The sequence below is a fragment of the Dipodomys merriami genome, unplaced genomic scaffold (genome assembly GCF_024711535.1).
Source record: "Dipodomys merriami isolate MVZ:Mamm:240054 unplaced genomic scaffold, mDipMer1.0.p SCAF_2, whole genome shotgun sequence".
NCBI lineage: Eukaryota > Metazoa > Chordata > Mammalia > Rodentia > Heteromyidae > Dipodomys > Dipodomys merriami.
Window position 1 is genome coordinate 600,821 of NW_027203381.1, and position 13,582 is coordinate 614,402.

The window sequence follows — 13,582 nt, forward strand, 5'->3', positions numbered from 1 at the left end:
ACTCTAGCACGCTACCATTTCAGCCACAGCTCCATTTCCAGCTTTTTGTTAGTTTATGGGAGAGTCTCAGAGACATTTCTGCTCAGGTGCTCAGGCTGGCTTCAAACTGCAATTCTCAGATCTTAGTCTCCCGAGTAGCCACAGCGTGCAGCTATCCTGGCTCTCCTCTGACCTTTGTAATGCCTCCGAGAGTGGAACAAGTATTTTTGTGACCTCAGAAGAGGGGAAAAGCTTCAAAGCTCGTAAGCAGTGTCGAGCAGGAGGCGCGGCCCGTGTCCACGCTGCTGCGGCTCCCTCAGTTCCTGATTTCAGATCCAGCGCCCTTTCTGGTCAAGCTTCATAGTTCTCATACTAATGGCCAGACACCATGCAACAGGTGTTTTTGTTCCTCCAAGTAGGTGGCCTTGGACACCATAGGAAAGAATAAGAAAATGACCTAATTTCCATTGATGGGAGAGGGAACACTCATCCCAGTGAATAGACCTGGGCCTCCACTCAGCACAGCAAATGGACCTGGGCCTCCACTCAGCACAGCAAATGGACCTGGGCCTCCACTCAGCACAGTGAATGGACCTGGGCCTCCACTCAGCACAGTGAATGGATCTGGGCCTCCACTCAGCACAGCGAATGGACCTGGGCCTCCACTCAGCACAGTGAATGGACCTGGGCCTCCACTCAGCACAGCGCATGGACCTGGGCCTCCACTCAGCACAGTGCATGGACCTGGGCCTCCACACAACTCAAGGTCTATGTTTCCTCACAGCCAAGCAGGGCTGTCTTATGAGCTGCCAAGGGTTCCCACACAAGGGACCCCAGATTCTATACCAACCACAACCTTCAGCCCTCTGCCCCCTCCAGCGCAAGGCCTTTCCTTCCAACGATGGCTGACGGAGGTACCTGTGCTCCCCCACAGCTGATGGAGGTCCCTATCTGACTCAGAGCCTCGTCACAGCGAACAAACAACGTCGGTGAGATGCTTCCTGCTGGGGTTGGGGCTGTGTGGGGGCCCAGGATTGTTCTTTTCCATCCTGGGAATGACCACTGCCAGAAAGCAACCTGACTAGAGCTGACAGGGCAGAAAACCCTTCATGTGAAGCACAAAGATGGCTAAGAATGGAGGAGATGCGAGGCCAGTCCCGCCTCCGTCCAGCCGCAGGACACCCAGACTTGCCTCCGTCCAGCCGCAGGACGCCCAGGTTCTCATCCTGGGAGCGTCCTGGTTCTGGCAGGCAGTTCAGGTCTTGTGGTTTTGCCTTCCTAAGGAAGGACGTATCCTTGGGCAGCTGGCAGGTTTTATAAAGAAATTTAATAACCTCAGAAGATACCAAGATTCCGTGAGCCACACTTTATACGTTAATTAGATTGGTCACTGGCTTCCTGGTCTACCACAGAGTCTGCAGTCCATGCTGGTGCCGACCCCTCCCTCCCACAGAGCCACCACCAGAACCCCTGTGGGGGAGGGGAGAGCCGAGCTTCCAGAGCCATAAGCAAGTTGCGTCTCCCTGCCAGGAAGACACGCAGCCAGTGGCAGGCCCGGACCAGAATGTGCTCACTTCTGCTGCAATGGGACACCGAGAGCTGTCGTGTTCTACATGCAGTGTTCCCTTCCCCACCAGAGCTTTTCTGCCCTCAGGTGGGCAGGTGGAAGATGGGGGAAGAGCCCCCCACCCACAGGGCAGAGAGGGGCTCAGCCTGCGGGGACTGAGGGCAAGTCACTGCTCACTGTGTTCCTTTGTTTGTTTATGAACCTCTATGCATTTCACAATATAAAAACAAGCATCTTTAACAATTCCTTTCAACGTAAACTATCTAAAAACTTCATTGGGTTCTGACACAGACCCCGGTGGGGTCATGAGCACGGGCTGGGCGGCCGCCGCATGCCCCCTCCGGGGAGGCCGGGGCGGCCGGGGCGGCCCCGGGGCTCCAGGCTCTGCCCTTACTCTCTTCCTGGCCCGTGGTCTGCACACACCGCGCGAGGGGTGTGAAGATAAGCACTCATTCCATAGAAGGAGAGGCTGCGCATTATGTTCACCTTGGAGACCAATGAAACCCAATTATCTAAACATACTTACTTTAATGTGTACGAATTCCGTGTCGGATTACAGCGATGCCGCAGCTCTTGGGCTCTGGGCATGCTTCACGTGCTCATCTTTCCAGCGTGGCGTTGGGCAGGCTGTGCGGGAGCGGGGTGAGACTATCACATGAAAGTCATTTTCACACAACCACGGATGGTTCCATTGTTGTTGCTTTTCCCCCAAAAAACCCTTTATCCAAGCGTGGGGACGCTGTGTGACCCCAGCCTCTAATTTCTCAATACCTCCGGCATGCTGTAAATACAAGGCAAGTCATTTATTCTTTCAAAATAGTTTTGGGGGATCTTTGGCTTTCTTGCTGTATTCTATATATTTAACTTTTTTCAGCTGACGTGCATTTGTAGTCTGAGGGGTTCCCATATTTCCATGCACGCACAGTGTAACCTGAACAATCCCTCCCCCCTGAATGTCCCCTTTCCTCCTCTTCTTCCCCCTCTTCGGGCAGTGCCGGGGGAGGGGGAGGTGCTATGCTCTCTTCTGGAGTGTGTATTTACATAGACACGCAGGTATGGCATCAGGTCCCTCCTCTCCCAGGTCTGGGTGGCAATACACAGATGCCAGCTATGTCTCAGCAGTTTCTCTAGTTTTTATTTTATTTATTCTTGTCCCAGTCCTGGGCTTGAACTCAGGGCCTGAATGCTTCTCTGAGCTTTTTTCTTGCTCAAGGCTAGCGTTCTACCTCTTGAGTCACAGCTCCACTTCCAGCTATTTTGGTGGTTAATTGGAAATAAGAGCCCCACAGACTTTCCTATCAAGACTGGCTTTGAACCATGATCCTCAGCTCTCAGCCTCCTGAGTAGCTGGGATTACAGGAGTGAGCCACACAGGCAAACCATACAGGTGAGATGCAAGCCTCTCTCCTGCCTGGGTGTTCATCTGAAGCCTTTGGAAAGAACCCTCTGGTAAGGTCTGTCTTAAACCGGAAACGAGTCTCTGGAGCAGCAGAGGCTGAGGGGATAGCATTGTGAAGCACAAAGCATGAAACACAGTAACTTCTCCCTATGTTAGAAACATGGTTCAATCCTGGGACCAATCAAACAGCAGAAAAGCTTCACTTGGCAGAAAAGCCATGAAAGAGAACCTAGTGACTCTAGGTTTTATTCACTGCCTTGGGTTTTCTTCCCCGCACCCCTCCCCTGTCTCCTTGCACCTTTTCCAATTTTAGAACGTCTTTGTCTTAGCAGAAGGGATTCTGCTGTAAAAGCATCCTCACATATGCTTGCCTTTTTGTAGGCATTAAATATTATCTTGCACCTGCAGAAAAAACGAACAAGCTATAAATCGATGTATTAGTGAGCAAAATAATCCAAGAGTGGAAGATGAGTTGTCATCTCTGCCTTCCTTGGGGCACCAGGGGACACGGCGGGACTGTAGTCTTTGAGCACAGGTGGCACAGCGCCCTTCCAGGCCTTCCTCGAAGGCCAAGGAGGAAGAGGAGGAGGAAATCCTAACCAAGCACTGAAGCCCCCAGGAAAGAGCACCTTGTGATGGTGCCTGGGCAGAGTGGGCTGTGAGATGCAAATGCCGAGGAAGTCCAGTTCTGATTGGCCAAACCTCTCCTCCTCCCGCAGTCTGAAACCCGAGCACCACCCATAAACATCCTCTAGCCGACCTCCAACCAGGGGCTGGCTGGCAGAGGCCCCACACAGATGCTCCTCCCCGCAAGGCCGTCCCCAGCCAGCAGGCAAGACAAAGGGACAATTTGGAACAGCCACAGATTGATCATAAGCAGGTTTTCTTTCATTACGTAAGACATTAAGTAAATGTTCCTTAGCATAGAACTACTAAACATCTGTGTACTTGGCCAACAAGATGAATCAGGAATTGTTTGTAAAAACCATTCCAGTTTAGCGGAATTGACCTATCATTCCAGGTGCTTTGGCTTCTTAATACATTAAAGAGCTCTAGAAATTTTACAAGGCAATATACTCACTCTCAAAAGGCCAAGGCCCATGCGAGGGCCAGGGGAGGTTTGCAGATCTGCAAGGCCACACACCTATTCAAGCCACTCCCCACCAGAAACATCCATTGTGCAGAAGTGGAATGGAGGCTCCTGGAGGCTGAGCACTGTGCCAGCCCAGCCACAGAGGTGGGACCCGCAGGATGGACTGCTAGCCCAGCCCGAGCATCGGGACGGCCACCGGTCTTCTTTCAAAAAGGTCAAGAAGCCACATGTGAAGTAGCTATTGTTTTGATATAAATTTATATCATTATTTATTATTTATATCATTATTATAATTCACAGGATAACTACATTATACACACACACACACAATTAAAATGCAGCCAGGGAGAAATGGCAAGAAGGAAATCAGCCCGAGATGAATGAGTGAGCATCTCAGACTGATGGACTTCCCACCTCTGAAGGTTATGGGGAAAGATAAAGAGAGAAAGCTCAGACGAAACTGGAAGGAAATGCGGCTGGAAGTACCCAGAGCTTGGGGCTAGGAATCTCAAGAGACATAAATAAAATCAGTGAGTACACCAGATACTAATAGCTCACACTTGCATCCTGGCTACTCAAGAGGCTGAGATCTGAGGATCCTGGCTCAAAGCCGGCACAGGCAGGAAAGTCTGAAAAACTCTTATCTTCAATTATCCAGCAAAAAGTGGGGCTGTGGCTCAAGTGATAGAATGCAACTTTGAGCAAATATAGTCAAAGATAGTGCCAAGGCCCTGAGTTCAAGCCCCAGGAACGGCACACGCTCACCCATGCAAGCACATGCACGTACACATATATGCACACACACATACACACACACACTCTCAAAGGCAATGGACATATATCCTTACCCCATCCCACAAAATGGAAAGATTTGAACCAAGAAAAGAAGGAGAAGGAAAAATCCACATCAAATGTATTGTAATGAAATTAAGACCACTAAATTCAAAGAAACCCCTTTAATGGGAGAACCCCTTTAATGAAAAGGATTCAGGGAGCAAGTTCATGTCTCAAAAGCAGCAGTGAATGCAAGAAAAGAGCAAATCAATTCTTTCAAATAACGGAAGGAAATATATTTGCATCCATAATATTATTTCTAGAGAACTTGTCTTCAAATTCACCAAGTAAAGCTAAGCGCGGTGGCATCCACCTGCAGTTCTAGCTTCAGAGGATACAGTGTGAGGATGGCTTGATCCAGGAATCTAGGGCCAATCTAGGCAACATGGTGAGTGCTGGTTTCAACAATAAAAGTTTAATGCATAAATAAAAGTCCCACATAGATCCCAGACAGTTTGCCATACCAAGACCCACTCCACGTATGAAGACATTTTTAATGGAAGTACTCAAAATTAGAAAAACAATCCCTAAGTATTGCTAAAAGAAACGGTGACCCAGCAAGGTAAAGTGGGTATTTTGATAACATTTATCATTTGAGCCATTCCAGAGCTAACATCTGCCCTGTCTCAGCATCAGGGAGGAGGAAACAAGGCTGATGCTAGCTGAGAGGCAGTCAGTGACCTTCCTTACTAGAGAAAATACAGACATGCACAAGCTGAGGGGTCAGAGAGACACGTAAGCCTGTGAAGCTAACCTGGAGAAAAATAAAGCTACATGGCATTTAAATTAACAGAGGAAAATTTGACCCCTACACTAGAAAGCAGGGACATAAATGGGAAGGAAGAAGGTCAACACATTAAGAATGCAAGAAGAGATCAGAAGTGAGGGTCTTCGTTTTATTTGGGCATAACATCAGTGAAAACAGATGACATCCTCCAATGACAATGATAGACAACTCCAGCCTGGAGTTAAGAAAAGAATATTTGAAAAATGCAGCAGGAACAAAACAGCAAAGGGTCGTTAAGAAGAAAAGCCCGTGTAGGGCAAACATGAACCTAGAGACCTGGCGTTGTGAGCTTATCATCTGACAAAAGGGAGTACGAGTACAAGACAGGACGGACCAAAGATGGCTTTCTGCACTGAGGAGGGGGAGCAGGGACCAGGGCTGCCCGAGCCCGAGTTTCAGCTCTGCATGTGATGAGCCATGGCCACAGGGTAGCAGGAACAAGGAGAGATCATCAGCCAGGGCAGAAAAGCTCTTTAAGACTCCATCTCCAAAATTACCAGCAAGAAGCAGGACTAGAGGTGTGGCTCAAATGGTGGAGAGCCAGCCAAGCAAACTGACTGAATATGAGGGCCTGAGTTAAATATCAAATAACTCTGTTTAAAAAATGGACTTTTTACTACCAACTAAGTATTAAAAATGTGAAATAAAATTTGTAAGGAGCACGCACGCACGCACGCGCACACACACACACACACACACACACACACATACACATACACACACACACACACACTACACATTTCTTGCCCCGGGCCTTGCTTCCTTAACTTCTTGCTTGCTAAAGGACTCTCCAATAAGAAGTCCCAGATATCTTGGAGACGAGGCTGGTGAAGACTGGGCAGAGAATCATGAAGATGAGGTAGAACTGGCTGTATTTCATCCCAGACAGCAAGGGCCTGCTGGCGTTGGACCCCTTGGCGCTGGGGCAGAAGAGCTGACTGACGACTTGAAGGAGGAAGGCTGTACTGGGTTTGTGGTGTCAGATGGCCTTGTAGTTATATGGAAGAACATGGCCATGACAGAAGCATGTGGTAAAGAACCTCTTTACCTCATGGTGGACAGGAAGCAGACCGAGGAGTCGAGCGTTGGGACCAGACACAAACTTTAAAGGCACGGCCACCTCCCCGTCCTGGGACCCTCCTCCTCCAACCGGGTCCCCTCCTTACATTTCTACAGCTTCCCCAAATGGCATGTGCCAGCTGGGGACAAGTACTCAAAATGGCCCCGTGCGGGCATTTCATCCTCGGCCATCACCGTGCTCAAAGGAGAGTAAGGGCCTATCTGAATACATAGAAACCATTTGTTCAGCCACCTCTAGACATTTGGGGCAACAGAATAAATACTGGTAACAATGGATTGTGCTCCATGCAACAACTTAAGACCTGTAAGCTCACACGGACACAGGATGCACTCTGAAGACCCGCGCTGGGCACGCCTGGCTTTCCTAGAGAGGAGTCCTAATTGCCACAGATGCAGAGGGTGGTCTGTAAGTCCCCCTCCCTGCAGCAGCCATGCTCAGTGGAAGAGCACACCCTGGGGGCTGAACACAATAGGCAAATACGTGGTGGAAATGGGATATTTACATGGATTTGAAGCATCTCCCTACAATGTGATTCGTCAGCTAAAAAGAAAAAAAATCATACTTTTACAGCAGAGAGGCCTAGCAGAAACCATCCTAGCCTACTCCTCGAAGTGGATGGGAGACATGGAGCCGTCTCCTTTCTATTACACCCAGTGTGAGTCACAGACTCACATAGACTTAGGCTTTACACACTCGTCAAATACAAGTCAGGAATACTCCATTCAATTTAAATTTCGGGCTGGGCCCTGGTGGCTCACGCCTGTAATCCTAGCTACTCAGGAGGCTGAGATCTGAGGATCATGGTTCAAAGCCAGCCTAGGCAGGAAAGTCCGTGAGACTCTTATCTCCAATAAACCACTCAGAAAACTGGAAGTGACTCTGTGGCTCAAGCAGTAGAGCACTCACCTTAAGCTGAAGAGCTGAGAGATAGCGCCCAAGCCCAGAGTTCAAGCCCCACGACTGACAAAAAATAAAAAAATAAAATTTAAATTTCGGGTGAGCAATCAACAAGTTTTTAGGATAAGTACGTTCCACACTGCATTTGGGTGTTAGGTATTTTATCTGTTGACCATGGTTATATTGTATTCTTGATACACAACCTATACTAAATTCCAAAGAAACATCCAGCAAACCCACACCCCAAAATAAGAGGGAGAGCCTACAAAATAACAAGCCAGCTATTATTACTCTGCTGTATCTATTAAAAAGTTGATGAAAATGGGGCTGGGAAGTGGCTCAGCGGTAGAGCGCTTGCCTTGCATGCTCAAGGCCCTGGGTTCGATTCCTCAGCCCCACATAAGCAAAAAGAAAAAAGCTGGAAGTGGCACTGTGGCTCAAGTGGTAGAGTGCTGGCCTTGAGCTGAAGAGCTGAGGGACAGCGCCCAGCCCCAGAGCTCAGACCCCACAACCGGACCCAAAAAAAAAAAATTTAAAAAAAGTTGATGATAGGCAGAGACATAGCAAGACAAGTCCCACACAGTAGGCCATCAGGAGACACAACTGTGAAATGCACATGTGGTTCTGGGTTGGTCCTAGGCCAGAAAAGGTGGCCTTCCAGGGGACATTTGGTGAAATCTGAAGAAGAGTTCGGTAAGTGGGAGAGGCTAGCCCATGCTGACATCTTACTTGGATCCTTGCACGCTGCAGGCATGAGCGTCCTGAGAGAGGCTGGGCACGGGAAGATGGCAGATGTATTTTGTTTTACTTCTGCAACCTTTTCAAAAGGCTGGAAATTGTTTCAAGATAAAAGCAAAAGAGTAAGGATAAAATTTATCTGCATATGTTCTATCTTGTATGAGATAAACTAGTATTTTAAATTCCTCCAGTTATCTTCGGATTGGTCTACAGATTTAGTACGATAACAACTAAAATTCCTAGTTGGATTATTTTAAGAAATCTGAGAAAGAACGAATTTCCACAAAACAGTAAGTTGACCTAGACAAAATATAGAGATTTTTCTCTGCCAGTCCTTAAGACAAAAGCCTGAGGCTCACCTTGATTGTTACTGTGGTTGGAGATGGGACTGGAAACCGCTCTGCTGTCCTTCACGAGATCCTGCTCCGGTGTGTGTGGTGTCTCCACCACACAGCAGGTGAGTCACCGGAAGTGCCTGTGCCCCCGAGCCCCCACATTTGCTCTAGTGAAACACCTATTTCCATGGTGTGGGGGGGGGGTGTTGGCATCACAAGGGTTCCCATGGGGTAGGATGGCAGAGATGGAGGCCACCTAAGGGGAAGCAGAGACCAATCTGGAAAGCATTGTGCTGCCACTGTTAGCAGTTACGGGTGATCTGTGTACATTTACACCAGCAGAGTAGATAGATCCCCAAAGCGCGTTACACATTTCATGCCTGTCTGTTAAAAAAATACATTTTCTACTGACAAAATGGTATATTTTTCAAGAAGTCAGCGGTTGAGCCAAAAGAGTCTAGATTCTCAGGTGACTGCCAATGGTGGGCTAAGCTGGCATGGGGTGAAGACAGAGAGGACGCCGGGCACTGGCTCATTAATCAACGAGAGGGATAATTGTGTCATTCACTAAGGAGGAAGATGTAATGAACTCACCAGGGGAGGGCCGTGGAGGGGAAGGCCGGGAGGGGAGGGGAGAAACATAAGGATGTGGGCATCCCAAAACGGCTTGTGTTTCATGGCCTCAGACCCTGCGCCTTTCTAGGAGGCGTCAGTACACCATGACCGTGGTGTGATCGATGGGTTCTCACGCATTGTCCTCTCAAAAGGAAATATCCGTTGTCCCCCACAGTACAAGTTTCTGAGAAGGTCTTCTTTAATGCCGAGGGAATGCCTCGCCTGAGCTGCTCCCGATGTCTTTGAAAACCTCGTGGGATTTGGTTACCATGCACGGCTCACCCGAGAGATTCGGTGGCAGAGCAGAGGCCCCGCCGCTGGCACGGTGACACCACCGCCCTGTCTCCCAGAGCCACCAGTGTTTCCACGGTTTTTGCCACCATTTAAGAAAGTTAGAAAAGAATGAACTTCCACAAAACAGCAGGTACACCTGGAAGAATTAGGCGGACGCTTTTCTCTGCCTGACACAAAGACAGAATCCTGGTTATAGCACCGTGGACATTCATGTTCACCAGCTACGGAGGTCTTGAGGGTTTGTCTGATGCCAGCTATCAAGGTGTAGAAAGTGACCTCCACATTGCAGATTTCCCGGCACAGGGCGGGACCCTGCGCTTTGTGAGTTGCCATGCTGTGGGGAGAGAGGCTGGAGCTGTGGCAGGCTAACGGCGTCAGAGGCTTCTCTGCAGAGGCAGCTGCGTCTCCCAGCATAGAGGATGGTACATCATTTCTGAAAGAGACTACAGGATCCACCTCAAAACGGCCTTCAAGGCAGTGTTGGAGGAAAAAGAATACATTGCTCAAGCCTAGGCTTCCCTCCCTCCTGAAGCGTGTACAAATAGATACAGATGTGCTAGAATGATTCCAATCATTTACATTTCTGGACAGTGCTTTTTATGATACCATCACATCATCATAAAAGAATTCTGCTGAGGTGTGTTCTCTTAAGGTTTAGCATTCTGGTGGCCTTTTCCTTGTCAAGGTGAATTGCAGTTATCTGAAGCACACTTACAGCTCAATAGAGAAAGAATGATTCTCTGGTCCCAAGCCACCCTGTCACCAGGCTGCCCAGCTCCCCAGCCTCCCTGCAGTATTTGCAATAAACTTTTTCTTCTTCTGTAGGCCATTATTGCCCATCATGACAGCATAGAAGACTCACCAACAAGGAGAATATAGTTTTATGTGCTGTTATGACTGGCATTAATACACACACACACAACCACATACACACATTTTATACACACACACACACACACACACAAATCACATGCAGAATCAAAGCTGTAAAAAGCAAACACAGCAGAGCAATTCAACTTACCACCCTTCCCTTCCCCAACTCCTCCCCTCCTCCCCCTCCCCCCACTGCACCTGCCACCTCCCATAAGGTAGCCTTGAACCCTCTGGTTGCAGCCTCTCCCCAGATCCAGTCAATTCTGACTCCTGAAGACAAGTACAGAGGCACACATGGCCTATGGCCTATGCCCCCTGGGTTATATTCAACAAGAGGGGCAGCTTACTGAAGCCATGCAGATAAATTAGGTCTGGAAGACATTGGAATTGCTTCTGTTGGCTAGGGAGTGGCCACAGGCCTCTGTGTCCCGGGTTCTCCACAATTTGTTTTTGGTGCTAGTACTAGGGATTGAACTCAGGCTTCAGGGTTGAGGGCCTGGGAAGACAGAGCTAGGCCTCGCTGCTGAGGGCTGGGAGGACTTGCAGAGCTAGGCCTCGCTGCTGAGGGCTGGGAGGACTTGCAGAGCTCCCCTTCTCAGATTTTGCTGCTCTTCAATGATGACAAAGTATTCTACAGACCATTCAGTGCTGGGCAGCTTATGGACAATGCCTTCTAATAGAGTGTGTATAGTGAATGCCTCTGGCCTTGGTGTGGGGGTCTCACAGCCAGGCTCCCCAGTAGAGGCTCCCTGAGAAAGCAGGGGGATGTCTGCTGGAGAGCAAGCGAGCTCCTGGCTTCATTCTCTCCCCTCTGCTTGCTTCAGCTCAGCAGCTTCTTTCCTACTCTCCTCTCGCCCAGGCAGACCCAAGGCCTTGGTGCTGTCAGGGCAGCTGGCCCAGGGAAGGGCGCTGATAGACCAATTCACACCCAGCTGCTAATGGGTGCTAATGACTTCAGAGGTTTACTAGGGAAACCCTTTCCTCCAACCAACTGAATGCTTAATAATGTCATCCCACAAACTGGCGGCAGTTGACAGGCCTGGTTCCACAGGCCTGGTTCCGACAGTCACAAGTCTAGTCAGAATACACACATGTCTCTTCATTCATGCCGTACAAGTCTGGTGAACGCCTCTGTACCAAACCCAAAGGCCTGAAGCCAGGGATAAACTCAGAAATGCTCCTACACATGGCATACAGAGCCGGGCTTCAAGAGAGCCTTGCATGGCTCTGCTCTGGTCCACCCCATCAGCCAACATGTTCTTGGGGTCAAGGGACAGCCTGGACATAGCATCTTTAGGGATGAGGGGCTCCTACTACGAGGGATGTTTCCCAACATGCACATGACTAAGACTAAGACACTCAGGCACTGATTTCAGCCTGACAGGCAGAACACTTTCTAAATCAAGGCTCACACTGCAATCTCCTATGGGGCCTCATGGTTCCTTCCCAGCTGCTGCTACCCTGGAGGAGGAGAGTGAGACACACGAGAAGACCCTGGGGTCTTCCCCCCATTACTGTGGCACAGGGTGGGCGTGGCCACATGGCTTCAGGAATAGAAGGCAGATTCTAGGCGAGCATGTTTACAGGTCATTTGTAGAACACGTGTGCCCTACCCTGTCTGGAGCTGGGCCAAAGCAGTCAGAATCATCTGCTAGTGCAACCACCTTGATTTCCATTTATTTACACTACTGTTAAACTATAATAGCTCTTTCTTTGGCAGTACTGAGATTTGAACTCAAAGTTTACAATTCTAGACAGATGCTTTTCTACTTGAGCCATGCATCCAAAGCATTTTGCTTCAGTTATTTTGGATATGGTCTCAAAATTTTGGATATAGTCTCAAAACTTTTGGGTATAGTCTCAAAAATTTGTATTTACAAATTTGACAGAGTTTTCAAAAGGACCTACTTTAAAGAAAAATTTCCAGATATATAACCTTGAAAAATACTTGAAAATACACAATAAACACACTGAAGAGAAGAATTACATGGTTATTATATTTTTCATAGTTTTTATACTTTAAAACTTTTTTTGAGGGGGGCCTTGGGGAGCTTGAACTCTGGGCCTGGGAGCTGTTACTTAGCTCTTTTACTCAAGGCTAGTGCTCATTTTAAGCCACAGCTTCACTTCTGGCTTTCTGGTGGTTAATTGGAAGTAATAGCCTTACAGACTTTCCTGCCCTGGCTGGCTTTGAACTGCAATCCTCAGATCTCAGCCTCCTTAGTAGCTAGGGTTACAGGCATGAGCCACCAACACATAACATAACTTAAAACTTGAATAGAGCTGGGCACTGGTGGCTGACGCCTGAGTTCTGAGAATCGTAGTTTGAAGCCCAGGCAGAAAAGTCTATGAGATTCTTTTTTTTTCTTTCTTGGGTCCGGTCGTGGGGCCTGAACTCTGGGCCTGGGCGCTGTCCCTCAGCTCTTCAGCTCAAGGCTAGCGCTCTGCCACTTGAGCCACAGCGCCACTTCCGGCTTTTTTCTTTTTGCTTATGTGGGGCTGAGGAATCGAACCCAGGGCCTCGAGCATGCAAGGCAAGCGCTCTACCACTGAGCCACCTTCCCAGCCCCAAGTCTATGAGATTCTTATCTCCGGTTACTCACCAAAAAAGCTGGAAGTGAAGCTATGGCTCAAGTGGTAGAGCGCTAACCTTGGCAAAAGTACTCAGGGACAGTGCTCAGGACCTGAGTTCAAGCCCCAGGACTGGCACAAACACCCAAAAGTAAACTAAACAGAAAGAAGATTCTTCCTCCCATATTCTCATTCTAGCCCCTCCCCCTCTTTCTCACTACCCTCTGCCAATGCTCTTTGAGATAGGGTTTTACTATATAGCCCAGGCTGCCCTGGGCCTCCTGAGTACTGGGATTATAGGTGTAGCACATCACACCCACCAAGTGCTCCAAGTCTGAAGAGCTCTGAAGAGCTCTATGTACCTCTTTCCATAGTATGGGCATATGGCACATGAACATGGTCTCATTCCGGAGGTAGAGACAGGAGGATCATGGTTTAAGGCCTGTGCAGGCATAGCTCGAGTGGAAGAGTGCCTGCCTAGCAAGCACAGGACCTGAGTTCAATCTCTAGGATCACAAA